Source organism: Dipodomys merriami, unplaced genomic scaffold (assembly GCF_024711535.1).
Source record: "Dipodomys merriami isolate MVZ:Mamm:240054 unplaced genomic scaffold, mDipMer1.0.p SCAF_247, whole genome shotgun sequence".
NCBI classification, from domain to species: Eukaryota; Metazoa; Chordata; class Mammalia; order Rodentia; family Heteromyidae; genus Dipodomys; species Dipodomys merriami.
Window position 1 is genome coordinate 50553 of NW_027203904.1, and position 15006 is coordinate 65558.

Below are 15006 nucleotides of genomic sequence, written 5' to 3' on the forward strand. Positions count from 1 at the left end.
TTCAAATGAAAAAGACTTAAAATAGTCATTTACAAAAACTTGCAAATGTGAGCAATCGAACAAACAACATAAGTTTTTTCCACCATACACAGAATTTTACAGAAATAAGATGAATAGCAATTTTGGGAACAATAAGGTTTCCTTGTTACAAATAGGCAACCAAGGATACATACCTGTCTTAAGATTGCATCATTGATTACTTAAGTTTATAGGATACTACATGCTTCAGCAGCAGGTCTACCCGAATTACAATACAGAGATTTACATGCCTCTTGCACAAGGATGATATGAAAATTTGTGAAGTATTCCATATTTTTCATTCTTCAGATGCAGGAAATGAAAAAACAGTTATTCAAAAGTTGATTACAAATATACAAGTGTAATAATATATGTAATTCATAGAAATAAAAGTTAGTTTGACATCAGTGTATTCAATCTTCACTGTTTTAGAAAGGCCTTTACATAGCATAACCTTTATAAAACTTTTGAAATAAATAACATTGTCATTTTATCCCAAAGAAATAAAATTTTATAAGGACCTAGGAATTAAAAGAATCTTAAAATGTTTCTATATGGAATGCAATCTGAAAGGACACATTTATTAATGAACGTATGTATTATAAAACAATGTTGAATTCAAAGTACTATATCTAGGAGCGAATGAAATAGATTATGGACATTATACAAACAGAATACTAAATATTTTAAAATATACTTTTTCAGACAAGCACCAGAAATATCTTTAGTTTTTGTACTACTCATTTCAACAGATAAATTAACATTTTTTCTGATTTAAAAAATCACAAACTCTATAGAAATCATTATAGATGTATACAAACAACTCAAATATATTTTGACATCAAAGTCAGGCAATTCACTTGGAAGAATACCATGGAATACATGAATTTTTAAAGTAAGGTATTGCTGTTGCTTTGTATTGTGAAAATATTTTCTATGGTCACATAGGATGGACTGGAAATTTTGAAATTAAAGAAACTTAACTGATCCATTAGGACTTAGGAGAACAATTTGTACAGCTTTCCACAACTTCAAAGAGGTAGTGATACACACTTATCCTTTTGGCAATATCAAATTCAGTTTCTTCCAAGTTGTGCTTCAGACCTGGCTTGATATAATGGTTCAATAGAAGGAGATCCAGCGTATCATTGCTAAATCTATTCCCAGCAGCAAGATGCATGGGGGTCAAGAGGCCTTTAACTTGGCCATTGGTATCTGCATCATGATGAAATAAAGAAGCCACTCTGTTATTATTCCATATATAAGTACTGTGCAGGGATGTCCAGCCATTCGCAGTTATTGCATGAATATCTGCCTTTAGCCTCCAACTCATGGACAATATCTAAGTGTCCACTGTAGGCTTCTCGATGAAGAGGGGTATACTCATCGTCATCCCTAGTAATCACATGAGTGACCTTTTTGGAAAGTAGTCTCTGCACTGTAGTAAGGCGATTATTTTCAGCAGAACAAATAAGAAATTTGCTTGGATACTATTTCATTTTTTTTTGCAATTGATACCATTTCTCACTTTTTCATCTTGTTCCTCAACTTCATCAGAATTGCCTAACCAGAGACTTTGAGTGCCAGTGAGAATGAGCTGTCCATGTATTTCCCCAATAGTTCACATTGGATGATATGGTCAGAAAAATCTGGTGAATTTGCTGCATCTGTTTTTTTCACTATTATTTCTTTTCTCTTTTTTCATTTTTACTATTCTAAATTATTCTAACTGGAGAGTGGGGAATTGGTAGAGAGCAGAGGAAAGATTTTCCTCCGTATTTAAAGGTACAGACTGAAAATGAGGACCAGTGTTGTCTTCTTGTGCAGCTTATTCTAAAAATGAGAAAACAGGAAATAATGTCTTCTATGTAAATGAATTGGGATATGGCAGAGCAGAAAGTGAAATGATGCAACCAAAAATATAAAAGCAAAATAAATTATGATAATTATGGAGCAATCATATTACTTATAAGACCCATGAAAGGGAGAGAGGAAGAGAGAGACAGATGTGCAATGATTTAGCTAGCCACAAAATCCATCCCTCTCATCAAATTATAGAGCAAATAAATTTAGTTTTTAAAAGAGATGGAAATAGAATTTAAGATCAGATGTCTCCATTGTTTTAAATTATATTCTTATTATCTTAAATACTTGTACAAGGGAATTTTCATTCAACATATCAGTTTTTTAAAGTAAAATGGATCTTTATATAACTTTTCCACACCCTTCGAAACCTCACCCCACTTTAATTTTTTCTAGTTTCATACTATCTGTATTGAATATTATACCTTCAGGCTCCTCCTCCATAACTCTCTTTATTCCTTCCTTTTGACTTCCACTCACATATTCCAAGTGATAGTTTCCTGGTATTCATTTTGTTTGAGTAAAGTTCAATTTTATAAGAAATTACACCTTTGAAATACTCCTCTGCAAATAGCATGCTTTGGTTAATATTTTTGTGTAAACTTGTATAAATTTCTAGCTTCCAAATATGGCTCTGACTTAGTTCCATTAATATATTTTTAGATCTATCCATTTCGTTGCAAATAATGTAACAGTCTTCAAAATGGATGGGTTCAATCCAATTGTGCATATGTGCCACTCTTTCTCTAATCATCACTCTGCCAAAGGGCATCTGGGCTGTTTCCGTAACGTGGCTACAGTGAATAGTGCAGCAGTGAACATGATTGTGAAAGTGATTTTACTGTTACGTTTTGGAATAATTCATCACTTCCTTTGTGGGAGCAATACTCTATCCAGTTTTCCATAATAAGAACATCCTTCCCTTCATCTTCATCACAATGTATTGCAAGTCCTCAAAAACACACTTACCCCTACACTTACCCCTACAGGTCTCAATAAGCTAAAACACCACTGTGCCCATATTCTTTCAAAACATTTTTTTCATAATTGTACATATAATTTAGTGAGAACCTTCTATGTACTTTCCTAATGTGGGAATGAGGGACATGACAGAGTAAACGGAAGAAATATGCAACTTAATTAGCTATTATCATATTTAAAATCATGTTCAGCTCTAATTCATAGCCTCACATAATATTATTTTAATCTTTATTTGATTACTTCATCTAACCCGTAAATTATATCAGGTGAGTTAAAAGCAAAGGCAAAAAGTGTGGTTTGATTTTGACACTCATGTGTGAGGTTGCACAACATGGGCAAATAGATGGATTGGAATTAATAGCTCTTATCCATTTTGTTAACGTAGAGATGATTTTCCCAACCTGATTCTTGAATTCTTATTCCATTCAACAACAAGAAACATGTGATAATTTCCTTTGTTTTGCTCCTTATTAACTTTTTTTCCATTTTATTTTATAATGGATGATTTCATAAATGTACTGTAGATACAAAAATATGCTAAATATTTCTATCCGTATGCATTGATATATACATACACACATATATTATGCAGGTTATATGATAATGTATAATTTCAGTAACTGTACAATTTACTAAATTATTAAAACTATCGACGGCTCATGCCTGGCATCCTGGTTACTCGGGAGGCTGAGATCTGACAATCATAGTTTGAAGCCATCCTGGGCAAGAATGTCCAGGAGCCTCTTATCACCAAACAATCAACAGAAAATCAGAATTGGAACTGTGGTTCAAATAGTAGAGTGGTAGCCTTGAGAGAAAAATCTCAGGGTTATCATCCAGGTTCTTAGTTTAGGAAGTACAATCTACCCAAATAAAATCTATTTAATTTACACCTATGTAATTAAAGTATTTCCATCACCCAAATGCACAACCATGCTCATTTGCAAGGTAACTCTGTTTTGTCTGAAGTACCATAAAATATTTTCACTTAAGGTGAAAGCATTGGAACGTGGGTTCATTCTATCTCTCTCATGCATTTTTCCACTCAAATATTCAAATCTTACAATTATTCCAATTATTTAAAATAATAGCCTTTTACTTTAATACCCAAATATTAGAGTTTGAATTGAGTGTCTTGTGCCCCCTAAATGGGTGCTCTTACCACTTTGTCATGTCTCCAGCGCTAAATTATCCTGATTATTTTTCAGATCCTTGTGTATGACCTTGGGCTCAGTCCATGTTATGTTATTCTTCCTGGAATTTAGAATAACAGGTGCATGGCATTGTGTACTGATTTTTTGTCCAGTCTGGGCTTTATCCTCTATCCTCTCAAGAGAAGATTCCCATGTAGTCAGGATTTTCATAAGTTTGTGATAGCTGATGTTTTTTTTAAGTCTTTGCATTTCCTGCAGGTTCTTGACTACTGAATTAATTTGTTTTCTTGGGTTGTGTTGTTTCATTTGAATGTATGTGTTGAGTTGTTCCTCACTTGTCCTTTTGTTTCTTTCAATCAAGTTCTTACCTAAAATGCTGAGAAACCAATTCTTCTTTTTCATGATAGTCAAGGTGAACATGATTTATTACAAAGCAATTTCAGTAATATTTAAACATCTTCATATCTATGGATGGTACATAAATGATAAGTGCTGTGACGGGTTTTTTTATTTTCACAGCAGTCTTTGCCATGCACAGACAGATCACCATAAAATCTATGAAGATAATAAAACTACAGATGCAAGCAAAGAGAAGAAAAACCTATTATTAATTGTTTGACAGAGGCTTGCGTTCTATTGAAAGAAATACGTTGCGTGATGCAAGATTTCACAAAATTATATTGCTAGGGGGAAGCTAAACAATCATCTAATTCTACAGAATTGAGGGAGAAGAATCAAACTCCTGAATAGTTTACATATGGGTCAAATAAAAGCATGCTTCTAAAAAGAGAGTTTACTTTAGAGAAACATGATGAGTTCTATGTAAATAGGTGCTTAGCTGATTTTGTTAATTTGTAAACTAATACAGGGAAATAGGGTACAGCAAGGTAAAAAAAGAACTTCGCATTGAAATACTCATGTGTGTGTTTGTGTGTGTGTGTGTGTGTGTGTGTGTGTGTGTTTGTGTGTGTGTGTACATGCACGTGTATACACGCATGCATATGTGCAAGTGCTCATTTATTCATTCATCATCCCTAAGCTTCTGTGTCCAAGGATAGTGGCTTACCACTTGAGCCATTGTTCCACTTCTGGTTTTTTGGAGATAATCGCATGTATTTTCATGACTGGACTGGCTTTGAATAGTGGTCTTCATATCTCAGCCTCCAGAGTAGCTAGCTAATCTTACTCAGCCCCCAAGTAGCTAGTTAAAATTTGGCCTGTCCTCTATACTTCACTGCTTTTTTATTCTTGTCCTGAGGTGTTCACATGCCTAAGTCATATATATGTCTGAACTCTTAACTACTGAGGAGGCTTGAGAACAGAACCCAGGCCAAAAGTTTAGTGGACTTCCTTCTCAATCTATAGTTGGGTGCAATGGATCATTTCCACCATCCTGCACTATCTACAGGTTAAGATTGGAAGGGCTGCCTAAACCAGGCCAGCCAAGTTAGGAAGCAAGACAATTTGGTGTGCAACTCTTATGCCCTTGATAATGGGAAGGCTAAAAAGTCAGATCAGATGCATGTTCTTTTGAAAGGGAACCCCTATCCTAAAATTAACCACTGATATGACACCACTCTACAAAAACAATACCCAAGTTGAACACAATTTCCCACAACCAAAATAAGCATATACTTTAACATGCAAAAACTTAGTACAATCTGCTCTTTGCTCTAATATCAGCTTCATCTAATTATCATATCATGTGACAGAATAGTTTCTTCATTAAACTGATTATATATTTTAAGAAACCTAGAAAATTCTTTCTCACATATTAAATCAAATGAATGGCAAATTGCCTCATTTCTTACCTATTTGACTACCACTATAAATTCATCTTACGATTATTATTAATAGTAATATATTCAGATTTATTAATTTACTTTGTAACAGTTTTTAAACTTTTGGCTTCCCTGCTGAAGTTGAAGTATTTAAATAGTATCATCAAATTTTATTACTTGGGTACTTAGGGCAGTTTTTTAAAAAGTTTTAAACCAATGGTTTCTAGTAATTCTGTTTTTTTTTTTGGGGGGGGGAGGGTGTCGGATCATGGGACCTGAATTCTGGGCCTGGGTGCTGTTCCTCAAGGCTAGTTCAAGGCTAGCACTCGACCACTTGATCCTCAGCGCCACTTCCAGTTTTTTTTCTGTTTATGTGATGCTGAGGAATTCAACCCAGGGCCTCAAACATGCAAAGCAAGAGTTCTACCACTGAGCCACCTTCCTAGCTCTCTATGAATTCTTAATTGTTATATTATTTAGCTTATTTTTAATTTCAATTTAATTTTATTGTAAAGGTAATTTACAGAGGGGATACAGGGATACAGCTACCTAAATAAAGTAATGAGTACATTTATTATGGAAGGAACATATTTATCGCTTCTATTGATTTTTTTGCACACTCAAAAAAAAAAACTACTGATGCTTTTCCTGTCGATATTGACCAATGGGTACTTTTCTTTCTTCATGCATTTTTTATTATTAAATTGATATACAGAGGGCTTACAGTTATTTAAGTCAACTAAAGAGTACACTTCATTTTATTTTCTAAATTTTGAACTTAATTATTTTCTTTTGCTTCTTTGGGGTAATTCATTTTTCAGAGTTGTAAGATTAGTTAATTTAGTTTTGCATAATTTTAACACATGTAAATTATTCAGAGATATATTTTTTGCTTTCAAAATAGTTAACATGTGAATATTTAAAAATTATTTTCTTAAATTTTATATGGTTGATGAATTTAAATAAATTTAATTTCTTAAAGTTCTAAACATATTTGTTCAGGTAATGAATACTGTATTTTCAAGAAGCACATACTTAATAAAAAAGGCTGCATTACATGGTCACTTTTTGGAAATATTTATACTTGAATTAAAAAAAACTGAGCTGGGCATAGTGATTTGTAGTTTCCATTTTCTAACTATGGTGGGAAGTGTAAATAGGGTTTGCAATTCGGGAGAGACTGGGAAAATATGAGACCTTATCATAAAATTTCCAGAGTGAAATGATTAGAGATATAGCCATGCCTAGCAAGATATAGAGCACCTGGTTATCATATACTAAATCTTGAGTTAAAACACCAGTAACATCAATCTTTTATCAAAATAAAAGTATACATGGTTCAAAATGTTTATTATTTAAAACTTGTTTGCAAATTTCTCATGTCTTTTATTTCTTAATTTTCAATTTACTTAATCTATAAGAATCCAAGTATCTTGTGACTGTTTTATTTCTAGTAAACTTTTAAATAGTATGAGCAATATTATGATTTCATATATTAAAATACTTTTACTGTTTGTGATAATTTCCTCTGCTTAATATGATAATAACAGTATTCCAAATGTGTGTATGTGCTATGTGTGTGTGTGTGTTTATGTGGGTTTTGTGTGTGTGTGCTTTGTGTGTACTTTGTAATGCTTGGGAGATCACACAATTGCTTCACATATGTTAGGCCAAAGTTTTATCACTGAACTATACTGTCTAGTTATAATACAATTTTTGTTTTAAGTTATGACTTTTTAAAATTTTCATTCCTAGTATGCTTTTCAAAATTATATATGATAAAATGTGATCCATCTTCTATCCACATTAGCAACTGTTAGTTTTATTCTTTCTCTTATTTCTTTGGAAATGAATTATATTCCTATTACAACTTTTTTACATTGTAACAGCTCTATAAAATGCTTTGTTTTCTATTTTATTTTTTCCATGTTATCTGACTTTCAGTCCAAACTATCAGGTGGATTAAAAAGAAACTTGATTCAGAACACTTTATTTTTCTCCTTCTCTTCTCTGAAGTCTTTCTGTTTTTTGAAACAATACCAATGACATACAGCTCCTATGTGATCCACCATTCTTCCCCATCTATCTCTCTTCTGCAGTACAGCTCAAGTCGTTATCATTTAGCTTTATTATGCTATAATGTTATCTAAAGCTTAACTCATTCCTAAATTAATTTTAGTTGCTTTGAGCAATCTCTAAAGACATTTATCTATATATAATATCAGGGGTTTGTGTTTCCACAATGTGCGAAGTATGAGTGACTATCAAACATCCAGATATCTCTGGAGAATATTGGTCCACCTGCTCAATAATACCGTATGTAAATTCAAGGAATTCATAACAATCTTGTAAAATGGTGTAGCTTGAACCTTCATACAAGCTTTGAATCGTATTACCATGTTTAGTGAAGATAACCTAGTTCTATTATAAGAACAGACGCATAGAAGAAGGTAACAGATTTTTCAAAAATAAATTCTTAGTTTTATGTTCCACAGATCATGAAAAGGATGCTATGAGACTTTATGAAATAAAAACAGAATCTTAAATGGTTGTATTGGCACTATTGCCTCTCTAGATTTAAAGGATGATCTTAGAATATTACCTCAATCCTTTGTTTGTGTGTATGTATGTCGGTAATGGGGTTTGAACTCTGGGCTTGGGAGTTGTCCATGTGCTCTTCAGCTCAAGGTGAGCACTCTACAGCTTGAGCAACAACAAAACTGCCAGTTTTCTAGTGGTTTATTGGAGATAAGAGTCTCATGGACTTTCCTGCCCAAGATAGCTTTAAACCACCATACTCAGATCTCAGCCTCCTCAGTAGCTAGGATTACAGGCGTGAGCCACTGGCAACTGGCCTACCTAAAACCTTATAAAGAATGATTATCAAACTAAATGTGAGATGTAAAAACTTGTAAAACATAAATGTAAATATTCATTACATCGGATTAGTAAAAGTTTCTAAAAATTTGACATGGAAAGCATTAGTAGCTAAAGAGAAGCAAGAACTGGATTATATCAAGTGATAACCTTTCATAATTCAAAGGACACTATAACAGAAACGAAACCATATCCAACAGATAGAGGGCATATATTTGTTAATGCTACAATGTTAATGCTACAATGATTCTGAAACTTAAGTGTTTTTTGGGAGGGGTCCAGTTGTGGGCCCTGAACTCTGGGCCTGGGCCCTGTCCTTCAGCTCTTCAGCTCAAGGCTAGCGCTCTACCACTTGAGCCACAGAGCAACTTCCGGCTTTTTTTTTGCTTATGTGATGCAAAGGAATCGAACCCAGGGCCTCAGGCATGCAAGGCATCACTCTACCACTGAGCCACCTTCCCAGCGCCTGAAACTTAAGTATTTTTATATCTTCTAATTCTATATAAATTTTTTCCTGAATAGTATATTTCGTTAAATAACATATGCAAATTAATAGTCAATAGGAGGAGCATATGAAATAAGCTCCTTTTTAGTGGCTAAGAAATAATAAAAACTCACTAATAAGTCCATAATATAAAAAGAGGACACAAAATATAGTAATGCATTTGTGGAGAAATTGATATACTTCTGATAGTGATCGATTTGTATAATACTACAATCATTTTAGCAAATAAGATTTCATGTCTTCAAAAGGTGAAAGAGAATTTTATAGGATCCAGGCATTACACTTCTATGAATGTATTAAACAGAAGTAAAAAAACTTTTTTGGATAGAGAATGTAGTTAATTGACAGTGAACTTGAACAGTATGTGTGAGACCCTGGAAATGATCCGCAAAAAACAAATTTTGAAAAGACACACTATAGAGGATGTATGCTGGGCAAATTCCTGTAACTGAATTTTATATCTATTTTTAATGTCTGTTCTAAAATTTACAGCATTTCTATTTGAAGGAATGCAAGTTTGTGAAAATCGGTCTTTGAAAACCTATGAAGGCACAATTCACTTCCAAAGCACTAAAATGTATACAATAAAAGGAGATAATATATTGTAAATGAATTGCATGTCAGGAAAAAAAACTATTGTTAAAACTTCTTCACACAAAATGCAGAATAGCTAAAAAGATGTTTTGGTGTTGGCTAAAAACTCTTTGTAAACTACTGCATTTAAAACAAAGATGTGATTTCTGTTTATTTTGAGGGTATTTTGGCCGTTTGGATTTATACAGAGATAACTCAATCCAAAAGTATATGTGATAACTGGAATACCTAGGAATTATGCATCAATTCTAAGTAATTTTTTTTATTATTTTTTATTGTGAAAATACTGTACAGATGGGTTACAATTACCTGGGCAAGATAATAAGTACATTTCTTATCAAGCATTGTAGCCTCCCCCTTTGTTTCCCCTACCTCTCACTTCCCATCCTCCCCCTGCCCCCCACCCAATCCTCCCTGTTCCCCCCCAAAGTTGTAAAGTTTATTTTTCCACATAACGACTTTTACATCTCATTGTTGAAATGAGTCCACCTGTATCCCTATTGTTTTCCCATGGTTTCCCTTATTTGCAATATCTAGTATATGTCTGAGTCAAGCAGAAAAGGCCAGATAAGGTGATGTTAGGGAAATGAACCCTAAGGTAGGTATTCAAATGTTTTCTTTTCTTTCGTGCGATTGTTTCTAACACATTTATGATTATTTCTTTGTTGCTTTGTATGTCCCTCCCCCACAGTATAACCCCTGCTTTCACTGTATTTGATGTCGGTGTAATTGTGGAGGGGAAGGGGTAAAACTTCTAAGTAATTGAGAAACTTTTCTGGAAGAAACTTTTAGCAAATGACAAAAGACACAAATCTATGCATCTGCATTTTATGAAAGTCATATGTTACATGCTCAATCCAATTGCTTATCTCTAGTTTTCTAGGAAAAACGTATTCTCAAGATAAGAAACAAAAGCAGTGAAAATAACAAAATACACAATCATCTTGATTTATTTGTGAAAGTAACAAATGAAATAAAATAATTCCACTGAAGGGAATCCAATATTAGTGTTTGTGAAGATCTTCCTAAATGCCAATATCCATTACATTTTTGGAATTTTAATTTCTACTAACATAGGAAAACTAGAACAAGAAAACAAATATAGACTTAGAGTGAACCAGCCTTGAAATCATTTTCTTAATTGTTTTGAAATTACAAAAGAATTGATACTCCTTTGCTTTGGAAATCATTTAAAAATATTTATCACTTATGATAATTCAAATACCAAGCAAGAGTAATTTTATATAATCATTATAAATGTCATTTTATTACTATTGTCAATTAGAATAAAAAAATCAGTCCCAATATATGACGTCCTATCATTATTCTTAACTTCTAATCATTACCTAAATATCTTAAACTATCTTAATAATCATGTCTTTAACATGGACGTAAATGTTCTATACTTTTTTACTTAATATTTTCCAGGGGTATGTATTCATGTTTCTAAGAAATGTTCACAGCAGTTAAAAGATGCTTTTGTGAAATTAATGTGCTATATTTTTTGTTGTGGGTGTTGTTTTTAGTGGTTAATTGGAGATAAGAATCTAACAAGTACTTTTCTGTCTGGGCTAGTTTCGGAAACAATTCTAAGATCTCAGCACCCAGACTAGCTGTTATTATAAGGGTGAGTTACCGGCACTTGCTTTCATGAAGTTTTTTTAAATTTTAATTATATTTTAAGATACTTGTTTCACTATAATGTATATCATTCTACACATAAATTTAGATATATGTATATATTTCTGAGGACAAATATTCTCTAAAAATATACTATTCTACACATAACATTTATATATAGAGAGAGAAGACAGATATATATATAGAGAGAGAGAGAAGACAGACTCGCTCTAAAAATTTTATGCTACTATTTTTGACCTTTTTCATTTCAAAGATATACAGTCTATTTTTCTAAAAGTTTCCTAGAATAAAATAACTAATATTTCAATAGAAAGTAGAGTTTATTACTTTCAAGGGAATTTTAGATATACACATGATATTATAGTAACATTTACAGTATATTACTTGAAAAGGTTCTGCCTAAACTCTTAAATATTTGATTGTAGTTAGGGGAAGAGAGGAAGTTAATTCATACTGATTAGGAAATTGCAATGCTTCAAAAAATCTATTCCATAATTTGTTATAAGCACATAGTCAAACTACCTGATATGCTTTAGGTTTTTTGTTTATTTGTTCAAAATTTCAATATGAATTCATGCACAGTGGTAACATTAAAATTATTATTCAAAAGACAAATAATAAAATCATAGACGCATATCCAATGTTCAATAATTAGCACTTATGTTGCTAATAATAATTTTGATGGGGAGGATGATGACCACAGTGTAGCCTGATAATGACGATGTTGTGATTGAAAAGGAAAAAAAAAAACGTAGATATCTTTGAAGCTGGATTTCCCACATTGAATGCATAGTTATAAACAGCGTTGGATTACATACAATAAGAATAAGAGGAGGAGGGCTGGGAAGGTGGCTCAGTGGCAGAGTGCTGCCCTTGTCTACATGAGTCTCTGGGTTTGATTCCTCAGCACCACATAAGCAGAAAAAGCGGGAAGTGGCACTGTTGCTCAATTGGTAGAGTGCATTGAGCGAAGAGCTGAGGGACAGTGCCAGGCCAAGAGTCCAGGCCCCATGACGAACCAAACCAAACCAAACAAAACAAAACAGAATAACAAAAGGAGAGTTTGAATATCAAGAATTACAATCACATAAACAGGTACAGACAGTAAAAACCCTAATGTTATTCCAGCAGTCTTTCTAATGTATATACACTCACTGTTCTTGGTGGTATTATTTTCTTACAAATAAAATCGTTTATTTCCACATTTTGATGGACTAAGATGTAGGTTTTAACTTAGTGTGATTAGTTCAAATAACATTCTCATATAGATACCATTCAATAACCAATGTTTTCAAATGATATATTAAGAGTATGTTCTTCATTACAGCTGTAAATACATGACACAATTTACATAATACTACTTACATATCTGCAGTTACCATAAAAGGACAAAAGCTGCAGAGCCAGGAGTGAAAATTTATTTTTATTTCTGCATGAAACTATTTCTGACTCTATACCAACAAACTGAATTTGACACTTTCCTTATTTGTAAGCTAAGGTAGAAAATGTATTGACTGTTTACTTTCTTTTTCCTTGCTCTAGAAGTCAACAAATATATTCTTCAATATTTCTGGCAGATTACATCCATTAAATGTAAGACCAACATTCAATGTTGTGAGTAATTAATGGTACTAGAGTTTTTGTCTGAGTTATTCACTCTGTGTGCTTACAAGGAGACTCATTGGGTGATGGAGAGGACCAATATGAAAAGCTAGAAGTCAACAAATATATTCTTCAATATTTCTGGCAGATTACATCCATTAAATGTAAGACCAACATTCAATGTTGTGAGTAATTAATGGTACTAGAATTTTTGTCTGAGTTCTTCACTCTGTGTGCTTACAAGGAGACTCATTGGGTGATGGAGAGGACCAATATGAAAAGACTGGGGAGAAATGCATACTTAGTAAACAGTTGGTTTAGGACTGAGTGACTGGTGATGAGTATTTGCAATAGGCTGGTGTGTCAGGGTCATAAAAAGAAGTACATAGAAATTACATTAGTGACAGAAACTGAGAAAATCTTGATCATTCATCTTATCTAATGGATGGAGGTAGGGTAAGAGGAAATCTAAAGTTTTTCCACATCTCTGTCTCCTAACTGTGTTACTTACATTCTTGGTGATAAGGATGGATTTAGGTGGATTTATCTTGGTGATAAAGATGGATTTAGAGGAAAAAACTCTCTGATAGTTCTAAGATTTATGTTAAACAGATGCAAATTTAGGTCTGTTTGGACATCATCAAAATATTCATAACCATGAATATGAAAAATAATAAAATCAGGGACATTATTAAAGGGAAGAGAAAAAGGAATGTTCTGACGAAAGTGTGAAGAATGTGAGTACCAGAGTGGACAAGATTGGAGGAAAGTGATAAATAAGGAAACAAAAAAGGAATAAACACAGATTTACAGAAGAAAAGGAAGGAAAGAATTTTCAGGAAGATATTGAAGAAAACCTACTATTTGGATTTGAAAAGTAAAAGGACATAGACAAGTTCAATAAGAACAGTGTTTTGGTGAAAGTTATATTGATAAAATGTTGAGATGTGAATGTGTGGACAAAATTCTGGATCAATTAATTCAACAGACCCTGTTGATTCTAAATGTTGGGAACAAATGCTTTAATCCTGACCTTAGAAATATTATACAGATATAACTGTCATGAACTTTTCTTAGTGGTATTCTGTGAATATTTTTGAAAACTTTATTTAGCTAGGAGATTATAGATTGAACTACAGCACAAAAAGCCTAATTTGTCCTACAGTTCCAATTAGTGACCCATCTATGCATATCATTTTGGGATTTTATTGAAATATATTTAGATATGTTTGGATATCTTATCAGCCTACTCATTATAAATGTAGGACAAGTAACACCAAGTATTAGGTTGAACATACAACTTTAATGATGTGACTGAAGACTCCTGGAATTGATTCCTCTTTAGAATAGAAAATGCCTCAATAGCAATTGACACATCATTACTGCCATATACACTATTGAAATCTAAATCTTGTTAGGTATATCTCCATGCTGAAATAACACTGTCAACCAACCTGACACAAGTTCTTATATGTAGGAAAATGTTCTTATAAACGTCAAGCTTTTATTGAATGGAAAAATTCAGACATTACTCTCACCACGAGGATTAAATGCCTAACAAGATAAGACCTTTTGCTTTAATGCTTTTCTTTCACTTTCTCATACACATTGTCAAGTAGTGAAGGATTCTGATTTAACAATAAGACAATCGTGACTTGTATTAACACAACATCTAGGATCTAATGTTAATTTGGATACTTGCTAATTAACTCCAAATTTTGTGGATATTTATATTTCTCCTGGGTAAACTAATGAACTCCATGAAAATGTCCCTAAGGAGCCTTTCAATTCTAATATCACTGTCTCAAAATGCTTTAAATTCTACATCCTTTAATGTGGGCATAGGGTTGAGTATTACCCTATTGCTTAACATGGACAAAGTACCTTTATACATAGACTGGGCGTGTACAAACAAGAAGTGGTAGTGGAACAATGTTCTTAGCAGTTTGTACAGATAAATGGAAATAGAGCAACTATGAACTCAAAAGGA

At 32.8% G+C, this 15006-nt stretch overlaps 1 pseudogene; it reads left to right on the forward strand.

Moving 5' to 3' along the window:
• Positions 1-220: 220 nt before the first annotated feature.
• Positions 221-317, forward strand: LOC138836043 (U6 spliceosomal RNA; annotated as a pseudogene).
• The last annotated feature ends 14689 nt before the right edge of the window (positions 318-15006 follow it).